The sequence below is a fragment of the Lygodium microphyllum genome, chromosome 10 (assembly GCF_053477565.2).
Source record: "Lygodium microphyllum isolate KBCC chromosome 10, Lygodium_microphyllum_v1.1.10, whole genome shotgun sequence".
NCBI lineage: Eukaryota > Viridiplantae > Streptophyta > Polypodiopsida > Schizaeales > Lygodiaceae > Lygodium > Lygodium microphyllum.
In genome coordinates, this window is record NC_141144.1 from 108,314,035 (window position 1) to 108,329,637 (window position 15,603).

The 15,603-nt window shown below is 42.5% G+C and overlaps 1 pseudogene across 1 annotated transcript; it reads right to left on the bottom strand.

The window, feature by feature from the left end:
* Positions 1–3,960: 3,960 nt before the first annotated feature.
* LOC148030413 (peroxidase A2-like) lies at positions 3,961–5,970 on the bottom strand (annotated as a pseudogene). Its single transcript, XR_015692186.1, has 4 exons — positions 5,429–5,970; positions 5,023–5,205; positions 4,752–4,917; positions 3,961–4,595 (listed from the first exon to the last, which is right to left on the bottom strand). The product of XR_015692186.1 is annotated as a peroxidase A2-like (transcript).
* Positions 5,971–15,603: the final 9,633 nt, after the last annotated feature.

Below are 15,603 nucleotides of genomic sequence, written 5' to 3' on the forward strand. Positions count from 1 at the left end.
ACTCCACTAATTACTATATTCATGGTTAGAGATACCCTTACTTGAATCATTTTGTGCCAATCGTGGGACTTCAAACCAGATAGTTGCTCCACACCTCTTTTTTTTTTCTTTATGAAGGCTCCCTTGAGACATCTCATACATCCTGTGGGTGTTCGAAAGCTACATATTTGTTCCTTCACTATTTTTTCCTTGTTCTTTGAAAACATCTAAGGTGCATGGGGTAGCTCAATCTTTCCTCTAGGTCCAATGCATGGCTAGGCTCGTCTCATGCAACCAATGTTACGTAAATCCTCCCTTACATTGACTGAATCACGAGCCCCTATGAAGTGATCCCATAATGTAGATACAAGATTTTTGAATATATGCATGGGGTCCAATAGGTGATTGATCTTGAGTTCAGTCCAATACGAAAGACGAAAAAATATAGAGAACCTAATAAACAAACAATATATTATGTAAACAATTCATCATGCTAAATACTTTAAAGTCAATCGAGAGAAATGCACTTCTTACCGACTCATGCCGAGTGGAGGGTGGCTGTCGGCATTAATCTATCTCTCCTTCCAATCTTGAATGGTCAGAGATTGTGGAGTCATTCCATTAGTAGGGAGAACATATTTGGGATGGTCAATAGGAAGAAATCAATGATGATTGTCATAGATAACCTTCTTTAAACGTGCCGGCCTAGAGAAAACTAGAGAGGGACCGCAAATAGGACATGCATGATATCCTGATGTGGTTAAACCTGAACAAACAAGTGAATTAATAAAATGCAATTGATTCAAGTCTTGAATTTCAAATATAGAGTTATATACATGTACGTGAACACTCTCCGTATCTTGGAAAGTCATGCATGGTCCACAACAACATGGCCTTCAACGTGAAATCTCTAGAGGATGCAGATGCGCTTGTATCTTGCACCTCAATACCTTCGCATAATATTTCTAACTCTTCAATCAAAGGCTCTAAGTAAATGTCCATGTTTTTTACCTTGTGCTTTTCAAGAATCAGAAGGGACAACATTACATGTCCCTTTTTAATTGCCATGGATGGAGGAATATAATAGTTCACCAATACCACTGGCCCTCATTTTTTGTAAGAGCGGCAATGACTGCCATGGTAAGACACTCAAAGAGATCTCTATCTTGTGGGTAGTCTCATAGTAAATCTTGTGGTTGTAAGGATTCTTTTATATTTCATTATTGTGGGAAGTGGGGTCCTATTAGGCCACAATGCTTTCCATAAGATGCATGATGATAAGTGCAAGGAGAAAGATAAGGGAAAAGTTTAGGATAAGTCTAAGGATTAAAGTATTGTTGCTAGTAAGTCCAATATGAAAATTGAGAAGATAAATGTCTTAGATCTTGAGTTTGATGATGATTACATCTTGGTAGCTTTTTCTCTTGATGCTATCAGTTGACTGATGTCTCGTCCACTTTTTCTCACTATTGGCTACTTGATTTGGGAGCTTCCTTTCCGATTACCCTGCATAAAGGTTGGTTTCATTCCTATCGCAATATGATAGATTTTGTGAGACTAGAAAATGACTTAGCATTGGATATCATTAGCATTGGTAATGTTAGCTTATAGTTTGCTTTAGGTAGCACTTTTAGTTTGCATGATAGATGCTATGTTCAAACTTTGACCAAAAGCCTACTCTTTGTTCGATAGTTCAATTATGCAGGGTATCATGTAGCTTTTGCTTATTCTTCATGGAAGATTACCCATAGGAATTTCGTCTTTTCTTGAGATGCTAAGGCTAGTAGCCTCTATCCCTTGTTTATATTTGGATCTATTGACTATGTTTTGGAAATAAGCAAGCTAGCATACCACATGTATCTTTATGAAATTATTGCCTTGGGTACATGTTCATAAAAGGAATGATTTAAATGTTTTCTCATTTGTAGTATGTTTCGTCCCCTGAATACTACAAATGTTTTGATTCATGTGATCAATGTCTTTATGGTAGGCAACCATACAAACAAAGTTTTGCATTATGCGCATGTATGACTCTAGCTCTTCATTTTTATATATGTGGTCCCATGCCATGTTAATCACTAGGTGGCATTAAGTACTTTATGACTTTCATTGTTGATGATTTGCATAAGCTCCTAAGCATATCCCATCAAGCAAAAATGAGATGTATTGTCTATCTTTTAGCATTGGCTTGCTCTTGTACTTGCTGAGAACTAGTTTAGGTGTATGTTAAATTACATAAGTTTAGATAATGGGAGTGAATGTATCTCTAATGAATTTAAGCATTTTTATGATTAGCAAGGCATTAATCATCAATTGACCACCTCTTTTACCCCACTCCAAAATGGTGTTACACAAAGCACATGAATAGGATGATTCAAAGGAGTACCCATAGTATGCTTAGCCAAGCACGCTCACAATAACATTTTTGGGTTGAGATAGTTTCTAATACCACACACTTGATAAACAAATACCCATCTTTTCATATTGATTGTCAAGTTACAGAGAAGGTATGTTTTGAAAAAACTCTGTCATATACTCATTTTCATGTTATTGGATGTGAGACTTTTTGCCATATTTCCAAGAACAAATGCAATAAACTAGATCCTTAATCAATGAAATGTATCTTTCTTGGTTATGGAGATGCAAGTGAGATGGGCTATTGCTTATGAAAATTGGAATGTGGAGCTCATACGATGGGAGAAAAAAGAGAATGGCTGCCAACCCTTCGACTTCACTTTCAAATTCCCCTCTACATTATGCAAAGAACTATCAACCAAAGTGGTGGAGGAGGTGATAAGAGTGGGAGGAAGGCTTGGCAATAGGTGGAATCAAGAGAGGGAGAAGAATCCAACATCCTGGGGAATTGAAGCACTTGATTACTAGGAAAACAAAGTTGTGGAGGTGTCCACGATAGTGAAAGGCTACGAGTCCCAACCGAAGTGGAGTAGGAGAATCTGGGACGGCAACATGGATGCCTGGATGTCCTTTTGCAACACACTACCCTTTGAGATAAACAACCCCACATACATACCATATCTGAGAAGGGTAGGGGTGGACTTCAACCCTGACATCCAGGGCAGATATGATTTTCAAAAAACATGCAATGTAACATGGCACTATGTGGAGTTGCACATTCACAATTAGGATTCTTCAACTTTATCGAGTAATGTTTGCTGACAGTCAATAAACATTGCTATGTTAGCATACTAGGTGGAGAATTAGAAGCTTTGAAGACCACAAAGATGAGGCATTCTCCATTTGTGCTACAACCAGGCCTAAAATTTGAAGGTTGCAACACCCTTCAAAGGGGGTTTTGCCCTTCTAGAGAAGGGTGATGCATATATTACCCTTCAAAAGAAAGGTAAGAATTTTAGAAAAATAGTTATATGCCCTTCCAAACTCTTTAAAAAGAAAAGGAAAGGTCCTCTAAGACCTTCTAAATGATAAGTTGGGTAGCCCTTCAAATTTGAGGGTTGGCTACAACATTTACTATGGAGAGGAAGAGACTTTCTCAAAGCAGTCGTGGCTTTGGAGAGTGAAGTAAAGGCTTTCTTAAGACGTGATTGGAAATACTCTCCCGTTGAACTAGTTAGAAGTCCTAATACTTTTTTTATGAACGTGCCAAAAATAACGGTGGCCTAGGGTTGGTAGATTTGGTTGATTTTGAGGGATAAGAAAATATCAAAATGTCCACTACGAGGAATAGGCAAATGTATTCTAAGTATACAGCTGCCAATGGCATCGAAACTCAGTAACGGAGGACAGCACGTAGTTAAGGAGGTTGAAGCTACTTCTGTTGGCATGTTTACTCGTTGAAACAACTTACCTTTGTTGCTAAATCATAAGGGCTAATAGGGAAGTGATCCGATCTTCGCTTGGCGAGGTTTTCATTTTATTTCAGAGAATACAAAAGTTTAGCACATGTATTCGAGTTCTGAATTGTGTTATGTCCACGTGATTTGTATTGATATTTTTGGAGAACCAATCGAGTACAAACATAGACTCCTTGATGTCAAGGTACAACGATGTTACTTTTATTGTTTGTCTCCTTACAATTCGAAAGGAGGGAACGAATGCCTGCGGCCGGATCAGCAATGGAATGAATATGTTGCTAACTATCCAAAGAGACGTTGCATCCTCCATAAATTTTCAGGCCGGCTAAGCAGGAAGGGCGAGGCATAGGATCTATACAACCAATTCCAGGGGGATCCAGACCAGCTGCAGGGAGCCATTATCATTAGCTGCTGTTGGCGACGCGGCAGTTGAGACGGACTTGTCCCTGGGTGCCGGTAAGAGGACTAATGTTGCCCATGCTCACCATCGAGGCAGCGAAGCTTCGAAAGAAGGCCGCTTGGGATCGAGCAAAGGTATTGACGGAGGAGGCAGTGGCAGCACCGGGGGTGGAGAGGAGCTCCTGGTCGGAGAGGAGGACACCCATGTTCTTCTGGAGATTGATGAAGTAGCGGTTGTCGAAGCGATCGGGGGTGCCGGGGTCGAGATTGGTGAGGGTGGCCGAGCTGCCGCCTTGCGGGCAGGTTTGCTGGAGGACCTGCAGGAAAGTAGGGTCAATGGTGGGGTCCGGCTGGCACAACGAGCGCTACCGAAGGTGTGTCCGCCTGATCAGCGGACGCAAAATATCATTTATAATACAGAATTAGACGCTTAATTATACTGTTCTAATTAATCTGCCTGTGAAGATTGTTGTCTTTTGAGCTACTTTGTTGCATATGACCGATGAAGTAATACTAATCAAGAGCGAGTAGAGTACTTACCAGAGAGCACAGCCACGTCTCTGGCGGAGAGGCCAACAGCCTGGAACTTGGCAATGATGGCAGAGAGCGGCTCAAAAGGTGACGGAAGGGCGGCGTTGGCGGCGCTCTGACTGGCGATCGTGCTATCCCTCCGCCCCAACAGTACCCTCCAAGAAGGCCCGCCCGCCTGCATTAATCATGAATGCATGCATATTGGATTAATTCTGCGTGCTTAATGGCGCTATCTCGCTACATCATTGGTCATTCAAGGTAAATGTGGGAGGAGAACTACCTCCGTCACGGCGTCCCGCGCGGTCAGGGCCAGGATGTCCGCACAGGAGACGGTGGCGGGGCAGGCCTTCTCCACGGCCGCCTTGATGGCATCTACGACCTCGAATCCCCTCAACGAGTTAGCGTTCGGCCGTGCAGACTTCTCGCCCGAGTCTCCGTCCAGCAGCACCGACCCATCGCATCCCTGAAATTAACCCGCCGTCCATTAGCCAGACATACATATTATTGTCCTGGGTTGAATCTTGAACCCACAAACAATGAATTTATATCATGTCCTTCATTCCCTCTTGTAGACCATTCAGAGTCCTGCATTCAGTGTCGTCACTCTGCTAAAAGCCCATCATCAAATAGCACTTCTCTTGTGTAGCTAGCTTGACATAATAATTAACTACCTCTATTTCACTTACGTTGACGAAACAATCGTGAAAGTGCAGGCGGAGGAGCGACGCTGCCATGCGGGGCTCCGCTTGCACAGCCGATCTCACGACCCCTCGCACTATCGAGTCCAGATCACGGCAGCTTCTCGCGTAGAAATTCGGACTGAGCTGTGCAGCACAGGAAGCTGTTGGAAGAAGATTAAGCACCATCAATATGGCGCAAATATTGTTCATAATTAGCAGCATTGATGGGCCATTCATGGTCCGCTGGTCCTTGATCTTCATTTGGACGTCGAATTTGCTAGCTCCGGCTGCTGCTACACTGTCTATATAAGTTGGATACGTGTTTGCTGCGGTCGCTAGGCCTGCTGGACACGACCTATATACAATCTATAAGGTGCAGCAGCGCTTAAATACTAGAGATGGGCGCACGTTGACGCCGATTAATATCGGACGTGGATGATAGTTAGGGGCACTCCGCCAGGCTAGTAGAAGAGCAGATGTTATCCGCGGATGATTCGAACAGCGGACGTGCACTCACGTAGTGATCAGAACGCCCCCAACGCAGGAGAGGGATGTCTAGTCACTATATTAGTCAAGTTACTGATAATCAATTCAGTTATACAGGTGAGTACAGAGGGACAAATTAGAAAACGATAGGAAGTGCAGACCAATGCATGCAATAGCCGATCCGACGCTCTTTTAATATAGCTTTCAGCTCAATCAGGCGTGTTTGAAACAGTCCACAAGGGCACATGCGTTTGAAACAGTCGTCCTTTGACCTGCCATGCAACTAGCAATCAACAGTGACGTATTTGTCCACGGAAAACCAATTAGAACAGAAATAGCGTCCTATATCTGTGGGCTAGTCCCCACTGCCTCTGCGCGATTTCCTTTGAGATGATCTGTTGAGTTCTCGTAGCCCTTCGGATGCTAACGCGTTGATTTGATCGCCGTGATCATCCAGCTTTCTAATGGTTGACCTTTTGTGCGGGCCAAAATGGCTCTGCGGACTTCCACTTTCTTCCAAATCAAAGGTCAGAATCCAGCTTGAAAATATCAGCTCATAAGTGATCCAATGGCAACGGGCTCAAATTTGCACACGAAGGAGAAACATGACACGTCCACACACCACTGCGATTGTGAGCGTCCAAGTGAGAATAATAGAGGAGAATGGGCGTGTTAGTGTAGAAAGAGAATAGAGTGAAGAGTGAGAGAGAGAGTGTGTGTCGGGTGGAGATGTACTTGAGATGCAAGAGGTTGTCAATGACTACCTCCTTGAGAAAGTGATATGCAATCTTGATGTGCTTGGTGCAATCAGAGACTTGATGGCTATGGCCCATAGTGATTGCCAATTTGTTGTCACATTGGAACACGTACCCTGACCAGCTAGGGAAAGTGGAAGTTCAGAGTTGGCCAAGCTAGAGTGCTTCATGCATGCTCCCAAAGATGGTGCAATGTACTCGGCTTCCGTCGAGGAAAACGCAATGCTTGGTGTGCCAAGATATAGCTTCTCTGACAATGATAATTTTCTAGAAATGTTATGCATTTGTGGGTCTTTCCCTAGCGAATCTATATCCACAAAGCCATTGATGGAGAAATCCATGCTAGTTGCCCCATAGCTATAAGTGAGGTGATAATCTTTTTATTTTGGAGATAGGAAAGAGCTCTTTTGATAGCAATGCCATGGACTTTGTGAGGCGCTTACATGTGACGAGACAAGACATGGCCGGGATTATGATCAAGACCAGTGGGGCTAAGATGAGGTATCAAATTTAACCCATGAGATGGTGGCAAGGGAACACTACAACAAAAAGCTCGATAGACGCGCTTGTAGACGCAATATTTGAATTGTGTTTAAAAATGTCGGGTGCGTTTATTACCGCGTCTAAAATTTCGTGTCTACAAGCGCGCTTATAGTGAAAACTATGCACGCATATAGATGCGAAAACAGACACAAATATGTTTTATTCCACAAATATAGATGCTCTCTGGCTTTTTTCCCCCCATCAAATTGTATGCTTAGGGAAAACAGAGAAATATTATTATACAGAAAGCAAAAGAATGTGGAGAGCCAAAGTCCATATATTAATAATAACACATGATGAGCGTACTTTGTTGAAACATTTCTACATATTTCGAAGATTTTTGTACTGAAAACAATACAATGTAGAACACGAAATTTCATATATAAAGATGAAACGTTTTTACATGACGAGTTCTAGTGCTTGTGACCTCAAGCATGGTCATGGTCGCAAGCACTAGCTGAAAGTAATACATATAAAAGTGAAAACTACAAGGCCAAGGGGACGCATGTATACATGGGGCTCCTCTATATATCCTCAGAAGAGGCATCATCGTCGCTACCACCACCACTGCCAGTGCCACTGTCGCTGCCGCTGCCGCCACTGCTACTGCTAGTCTCCCCTTCGCTATCCTCGACTGCATCAGGGTTCACCTACACAAAGGATTAAGGTATATAGGTACCATTACAAACAATAAATTAGAGTTACCTATACGTTTCATGTAAAAAATAAAACATACCTCTTCTGGATGTGGAATCCTCATGGCACGATTGTATTGCTCCTCTGTGATCAGTCCCTCCTCGTAGAAATGTTGCCAAGTGGACGCCCAGTTATGACCTCGATGGTAGCCTACCTCTCTAGGAGTAGGCATCCTACCAACGATATGATACTACAAAACAATTTTAATATACAACATATTAGAACACACTACATAATGAATTGAAACAAATTATAAAATTTAATTTAAAAAAAGAAATCAAATAATACTTACAAACTTAGCCTCCTATGAATCCCTGCCACCCGATCCATAATGCGACGATCCCATGGTTGCCATCTGGATACATCGCGCCTCTACATGCTGGCAACTTGTCCTTTTCTATCCTGCTCTCTTCTTGGCCTCTTTCCACTCCCTGTGGTGGCAATTGGATGGTTGGCCATCCAGGGTGCCCCTGCTCTTGTCTCTGCAGTGACTCCTTAGTGGGTGTCATAAGGTGAGACCTCTTGTTATGAAGCATGTCTCTCACCTTTGACCATTCTCAATCATCTGAGAATCATGAATTCTCGGGATTAGGGTACCTTCTATGTACTGCTCTTAGCACCTCTTGCGACACACCACTTTTTTGGTGCTTGAAGGGAATCATACAATCTTTGTATGTGGCATGCACGACACTCCTCAAGTAGGCTATCACTTCCCTCCCCTGAGGGTTATGCAAGATACCACCAACATCTGTGATAGAGTAGTACATTTGTGGAGGCTCACCTCTCTCATTTCCCGATAAGGGTGATCAAGAGCCACCTCCTAGGCAACCCCCACAAAGCCCTCGACCTTCTTGTCCTCCCGCACGACCCCCTCCTCCCTCGACAGGCACTACCCTCTACCTCACTCGATACACGTGCTTCAGCCAATCCATGTACTTTAGCTGATCCCTGTGCATCAGTCGATCTGTGTATGCATAGTGCATGGAGTACCTGTTAGAGGTGTACCAAGGTTTGGTGTGCCAAGGTTTGGTGTTTGTACGGCAGTGCTGGGCAAAGATGTGATAGGTGACCCTGACATGACACTAAAAACCTCCTCTGTAGTGGGAGGGCAACCAAGATAACTGGTCATCTCCCCTATGAATTGCTCTTTGTTCAGAAAACCTCCAAAAAAACTACTAACACCTCTAGAAAACTCCGCTAATGTGTTGTTCATACGTTCCAAATCAAGATCGGTGCTGGAAGATCCAGGATTCCACATCTACACAAGCAAAAATCCATTACTACAAAATCAGGAAGCTTTGAAAGATGCAGTTCTGTTTCGCGTCTGTTAGCGCGTCTATACCCGCGTCTACTCTACATTCTGGATTTGCCATCAGACGCGAAAGCATAACACTAAACCAAAAAAAAACTCAAACCTTAGCTCTAATTAGTTATGCTGACAACGCGTCTATATACATGTCTAAAAATGTGTCTAGACTGTTAGCCAGATGCGCCTACAGACATGCAAAGTCGGACTATATTTTAAAAAATAATTATAAAAAATGGCGCGAAGTCTCCATAGATTGTCTGAAGTATGTACAGAGAGAGAGAGAGACAAACAGACAAAGAGAAAGCAAAGAAGATTGAGAGAGAGAAGAAGAACTCACCTTCTTTGCTTGTTTCGATGGGTGGCGGCTAGGTTGCAAGCTCCTTGTCCTCCTCCTCCCTTCCCTTGGTAGGTTGTTTGATTCTTCTTCTCTTCCTTGTTATTTGGCTCTTGTTCTGTACTCTCTGGCTCTTCCTTCCTCCTATTTTTACTCTTATTTCCTTCCCTCCTTGTCTTCATGAAGTGATAGATAGACATGATTAGTGATGTAGAGCTTGAAGAGCAGAAAACACGCAAAAAATGTAAGAAGGCACTGTTTGAAAAGAAAGCCACAACTTTTTTTAAAAAAAATTATATTCGCGTGGCGCGTCTTTAAGTGCATGTAATTGTGCGTCTATATGCGCAGATAAAAGATATTACATGCGTTGATAGACGCGATTACAATTAAACTTATTAAAATGCTAGCTTATGGTAGTTTTTGGATCAACATGACTTTTCTAGTCTTTCAATATCAAAATGTTTGTCTTCATGTTGTAAGTATCAAAAAATTTAGGGAATATGACATATATGCCAAATGAAATCATATATGTCCTTATGATTCAGGTGTAATTATGTCGTCATCTTCTACTAGTATGGGACATGCTGAGTCAACAAATAGTACATCCTCCAGTGAGGACGAGACATTGCATCTTCACAATCAAGACACTTGGCTACGATGGAAAATCAAATGTATGTGTGATCGTTGTCGAGGACGTTTTTTTCGAGCACATTGAATCACAATGTCACACCTTAGCATGTACGGATCAGAGTGGGACCAAGGAAAAGACCCAATAATTTTTACTACTTTATTTGCATAAATATTATTGGTCTATGTTGCATCTTCACCATTAAACAAAACCTCACTTTTTTAATTGAGCAGGATACAGTACCACATCCTCAAATGGTCCCTCCAGGCCGTCAAGAGGCTACGAAGCGTCGACGCGAGGAGGCAAAGTCCTCAAGAAGAGTAGAGACTGATGACGACGATAGCGGCCCTCTTCAAATGCCCCATCAAGTTTTGGAGGAAGAGATTTTGGACAACATGGTGCATGATTTATTTTCCCATGAGGTATGGGGGGAGGGCGCCACTGGAGAGACAAATGACCCGCTACACATAGCATCAAAAACTCCATTGTACGAAGGTTGCACATACTCCGTTCTACATGTATCTCTCGAGATACTGAACTTACAAACCATTTATGGATGGAGTAATGCTACTGAGCTTGAATGCATTATTGAAGTATGTATCATTTGATATTAATTCATAAATGCTTCTAGAAAATATTCACGGTTTGTTAATTCTATTTGCACAATATATGCATTGGAGGATTCTGTCAATGTAAGGGAGGATTTACATAGCATTGGATGTATGAGACGAGCTTGGACAAGCATCAGACCCAGAGGAAAGATCGAGTTATCACATGCACCTTGGATGTTGTCGAAGACCGAAGAAAAGATGGTGAAACAGTAGATATGTAGCTTTCGAACTCCCACGGGATATATGAGATGCCTCAAGGGAGCCTTCATAAAGAAAAAGAAAAGAGGTGTGAAGCAACTATTCGGTTTGAAGTCTCACGATTGGCACAAAATGATTCAGGTAAGGATTCTCATGGCCATAAATATATTAATTGTTAGAGTAACTATGTAGACTAATTAACAATGTATGAATATTTACATACAATTCATCCTTCCTACTAGCATATCCCATTCTATTTCGAAAGATGTGTGTGATATCATTTACAAGATGGGTGAGCTCGCGAGGTATGTATACATTATACTTATTTTTTAGTTTACATATTACGTACATCACGTAGTAAATCCGCTTGAATTTATGGACAAAACTAATCATCGTTATCAATTGCATGTTGGTAGATTTGTGAGTTTGAAGAAAATCGATCTAAATACATTGTAAGAGGCTCGAGTATTGTCCATTTAGGTGGTTTATTTGGTGGAGGAAACTTTTCCTCACTCCATTTTGACTACTCATGTAATATATCAAATACTGAAAATTCATACATGAACCTCCTATCAAGGTTAATGGGAAATTTTTTTTGCTTATTTTCCTGTCGGCGACGGTCGTGCTGAAGGGGGTGAGGGGAATAGATGATGCCAGGAGGCATATTCCACGGTGGATTCCGTGAGGTTTTACGATGGATTCCGTAAACTTAGATGACCGGGGCTCATACACAAAGAGGATTCTTTGTGCGAGAAGTTGATGGGGACGCCTGTCCTTTTCGGGCGTTTCATTAATTTAGTGTGTACATGGGTGATTCCATAGCGGGTGATTCTGCAAAATGCATATTAAATTAATAAACGTTTATGAGTTTAGAGTGCGCACTCGTAATAAATTAAGGTTAGGATTTATTTCTAACCAGTTGATTTATTTATGTAGCTGAAGACTGCTAGGTATTCACTTTTGTCGGTTTAATTGTATTATTTTACTAACGATTGTGAATGCTTCAGTTGATGTGTAGAGATAGCAGCAGTGGCGGAGGAAAGCATTGGAGTCTAGCGAGTATTCGACATTTGGACTATATTTTGATAGGCGCCACGCCTATATTTTGTTATGTCTATTGAGACATCGATTATTTATTATTATTTTGTATGCGCCTATGCGCCTGGATATGCTATTTCCATTTGGACATTGAGATTGGGCGTGCCAGACTCTATGGGCACCGTCCATTAGCTTTATTTTCCTATTTTTGTAGAAAGCAAACTCAAAAGCTAAAAGCTTGTCATATTTTTGTAATTGGGCTATTATTGAGCATGAAGATTGGAAATATACATAAAATACATGCTTTGTGAAGCGCTCACACAAGGCATGGGGGAGATTGAACCCAATTTGTCTCTTGCCTCTTGTCGTGCATGCTTTTACATGGTTTTTTTATGCAAAAAGGTAGAGTACTTTGTTCTTGGGGACCTTCCGGGATTCACCACGTGAGCTATCTGCGACCGATCTGCGCACCAATAGAAGGGCCAGCAAGCTCCTCGTTGGAGCTTGCTCAGCCTCAATGCCATGCCTCCTGGCATGTTAGGAGAGGGAGGATCCCCCTCCCCTCCCCTATTTAAACAGAGGGATGCCGTGGTGGAGCAAGGAGGTAGAGAGGGATGAGGGCTGCCAAATACTGTGCTGCCGCCCTGCAATAGTGGAAGGAGGGAGGGTTAAGCCAAGGCGTCGCCATTCTGCCCAGACGAGGGCTGTCCTCCCAGCACCGCCGCCTGCAGCCGTAGGCCTCGCGGCCTGACTACACGCCGTCGTCGCCGTCGGAATCATCCCCCCCACGTAACCTTCAGGAAGCATAGAAGCTTCCAAAGGGGGCGGGGCTTCTTATCCCCCTTTTTCCATGGATGTTTAAACCACCTCTCCCCGTGTCTTAAAAAAGAACCCCCTTAGGGCCCCTTCATGTGGGATTGGAGATTTTCCCCCCAAAAAGAACTAAGGCTTAAAAGTCTTATTACCTCCCCCCCCATGCTTAAATTCATAAGCCCCCTTTCTTGTGCCTTTTTGAAACCCCTCCCTGCTGCCCCCCCCCCCCCCCCCTCATGTTTAAAGCATTATATGGCCCTTCCCATAGTTGGAACCCAACCCCCGTGTTTTTAATTTTCCTCTAGCCCCTTCCTCATTGGCCTCAAAATCATCCCCCCCCCCCCCCCCCCCGCGTGTAAACCCTCATAAGTTCCTTTTCTCCTAATTTGCCTAAGGGTCCTTAGACCCTTACTTATAACCTTTAAGGTTCTATTTCCCTTGGAGTTTCCCCCCTTAGGGTTTCCCCCCCATAAAAGGGTTTTGACCTTTAAGGTCTTATCTCCCCCATTTTCCTTTAAATCCTCCTTAAGGCCGTTCCCTTGAGGCATCTTTAAATCCCCTATCGAAAAAACCCCCTTAAGCCCCAGGCAAAATACCCTTGGAGCTTTGTTCTTTTCCCCCACTCGAAAAAAAGAAGAGAGTATTGAGGGATTTTTAACACCTTCCTTTCCCGGTCAAAAGCCTCGAGGGAGCCTTCTAAAAACTACTTTCGACGAACGGGGCAAGGGAGCGACGGTGGAATTCCGAAGAGGAGTTGCAAAGCTACTTCCACGTTCGAAAGACTATAATTGTGATGCCTCCTAAGAAAGTCCAAGGCGCAGTGCGGGAGGGTCGTCTCGTGGCATCCACGTGGATATCTCATCCCAAGCCCAAGTTTTCCTTCTTAATTTTTATTTGATATTGTTGTAATTCAATCATGCAAGGTTAATTGTTAGAAATATGATATATTTTTGTCCTAGTTGTTCATGACGAAGGAACTTAGTCATTATTACTTTTAATGAAACATGCAAAACAAAGAAAGCATAAATGCTTTTCTAGCAAATAGCTTTATGCATTGAAATGAATTATAAGCTAGATTATTACCCATTAAAATAGTATACTTCGATTAAGCCTAGAAGTATAAAACTGCATCTCGCACTATTAACCCATATCCTTTTCGCAATGAATCATCATGGAAAGTGCAAAGCATGAAATGATTCTTACGATGCTTAAACTCTATGAAATTATCGTTTGTCAACTTCATAAATTATCAAGTAAAAGATTGCTTATTTAGCATGAATTTTGTTTGCAAAGTAAAGGGAAGATTAGTTGGAATTCACTTAACCTATGCCTAGTAACTTCAAATCGATAAGTTTAGGGTTGAAAAATCAATTTATGCATAGACAACAAGTCATGTAGAAATGATCCCGTAATTATTTTCTAGAGTTAAACAAATTGGCATAAACCTAAAACACCTAAACCGCGGAGTATTCGTTTGGAATGAGTTAAATTCCAAGAGACGCCTATACCCTAAATACTTTCCCACATTCACTGAATGTAGGGATAGTGAATTGTAACCGTAAAGTGAACTAGGGTTTGTCCCTAAGAATCTTACAAAGATGAAACTTGGAAACCCTAGGTCTAACGACGTCAGCCTAAAGAACCTGAAATAGATTGTTTCATGACTCCATAGTCTCATAGTTCAATGCAGCACTTGCGCAACAAGTGTGGAGTCATATGATCTTGTGATTGGATCACAAGGGGATGGCCAAGTTCTCGCAATGAAGTTGGCATGTCCTCACGCAAGTTATCTTGTAAGAGGATGAATAATCATCCTAATTTAGTGGTCTTTCTTGAGTAAAGAAGATTGATTGGAAACTAAAGACTAGCCGATAAACTCAATACCAGCCGATAAACTCAATGAACCTAAGGTTTGACCAAGTTGTTAATAGGGTACACCCTAACCCAGGATATAGGGGATCTTGCCAAGTTGCAAGTCATCCCGGATCGAGTGCTGGATGCATTCGAAAGGAAGGATTTATTCCTTAGCAGTTTGCCAACAAAAACGATCAATGGAAATGTTTGTGCTTGCTACAGATTCTAGAGCACTATTTGGCTTTGTTTGATCAATGAATTAAAAGATAAATGGATATCTATACTTCAGGTTAAAGGCCTGAAGGGAGAGGCAGCTTCAGTTACCCCCGACTGCTTGCCTGACCCTAACCAAGGGGGTTGTTAGCCATGCTGGGCAAGTGGACCGAGGAACCCACCGCGAGAGGTCTCTCCATTGAGTGCTACCTGGAGTAGGAGGATGCTTGGGTGCCAGGGGGGCTCTGGCCGTAAATCTCTCGCCTTCCGGGTCCTGCACAAGAGGCTAACATGACTCGGGATTGGATCTCGAGGCCTGCATACTAGTCTACGGGCGGAAACTTGGATTAGTAATCCCTATGGATTGCTGGATAGCCTTCGGGCAGATTGTGGATAAGCATACACGCTGGATTCTTTGTATTTCAAAGACAAATATGATAAGTTGTTAATAAGGAACTTGTCTGATATTGTTTTTCTATGTCAAGTGATAAGATTACGTGAAGGAACCAGTGCCTAACAGGTTAATTAAAGAAGCTGGTTATTACATGTCCAACTAATGTGTTAGGTAATTAAATAACTAAAACAACCCGAGGAAAGTACGGAGGATGGGCCATAGGTCCGTCCTACGGATGGGTGCTCCTGGTTGGCCGGGAACTTTTCTCAAATCGTGATGGACAGCAAGAAGATCGTCAAAGAACACGAA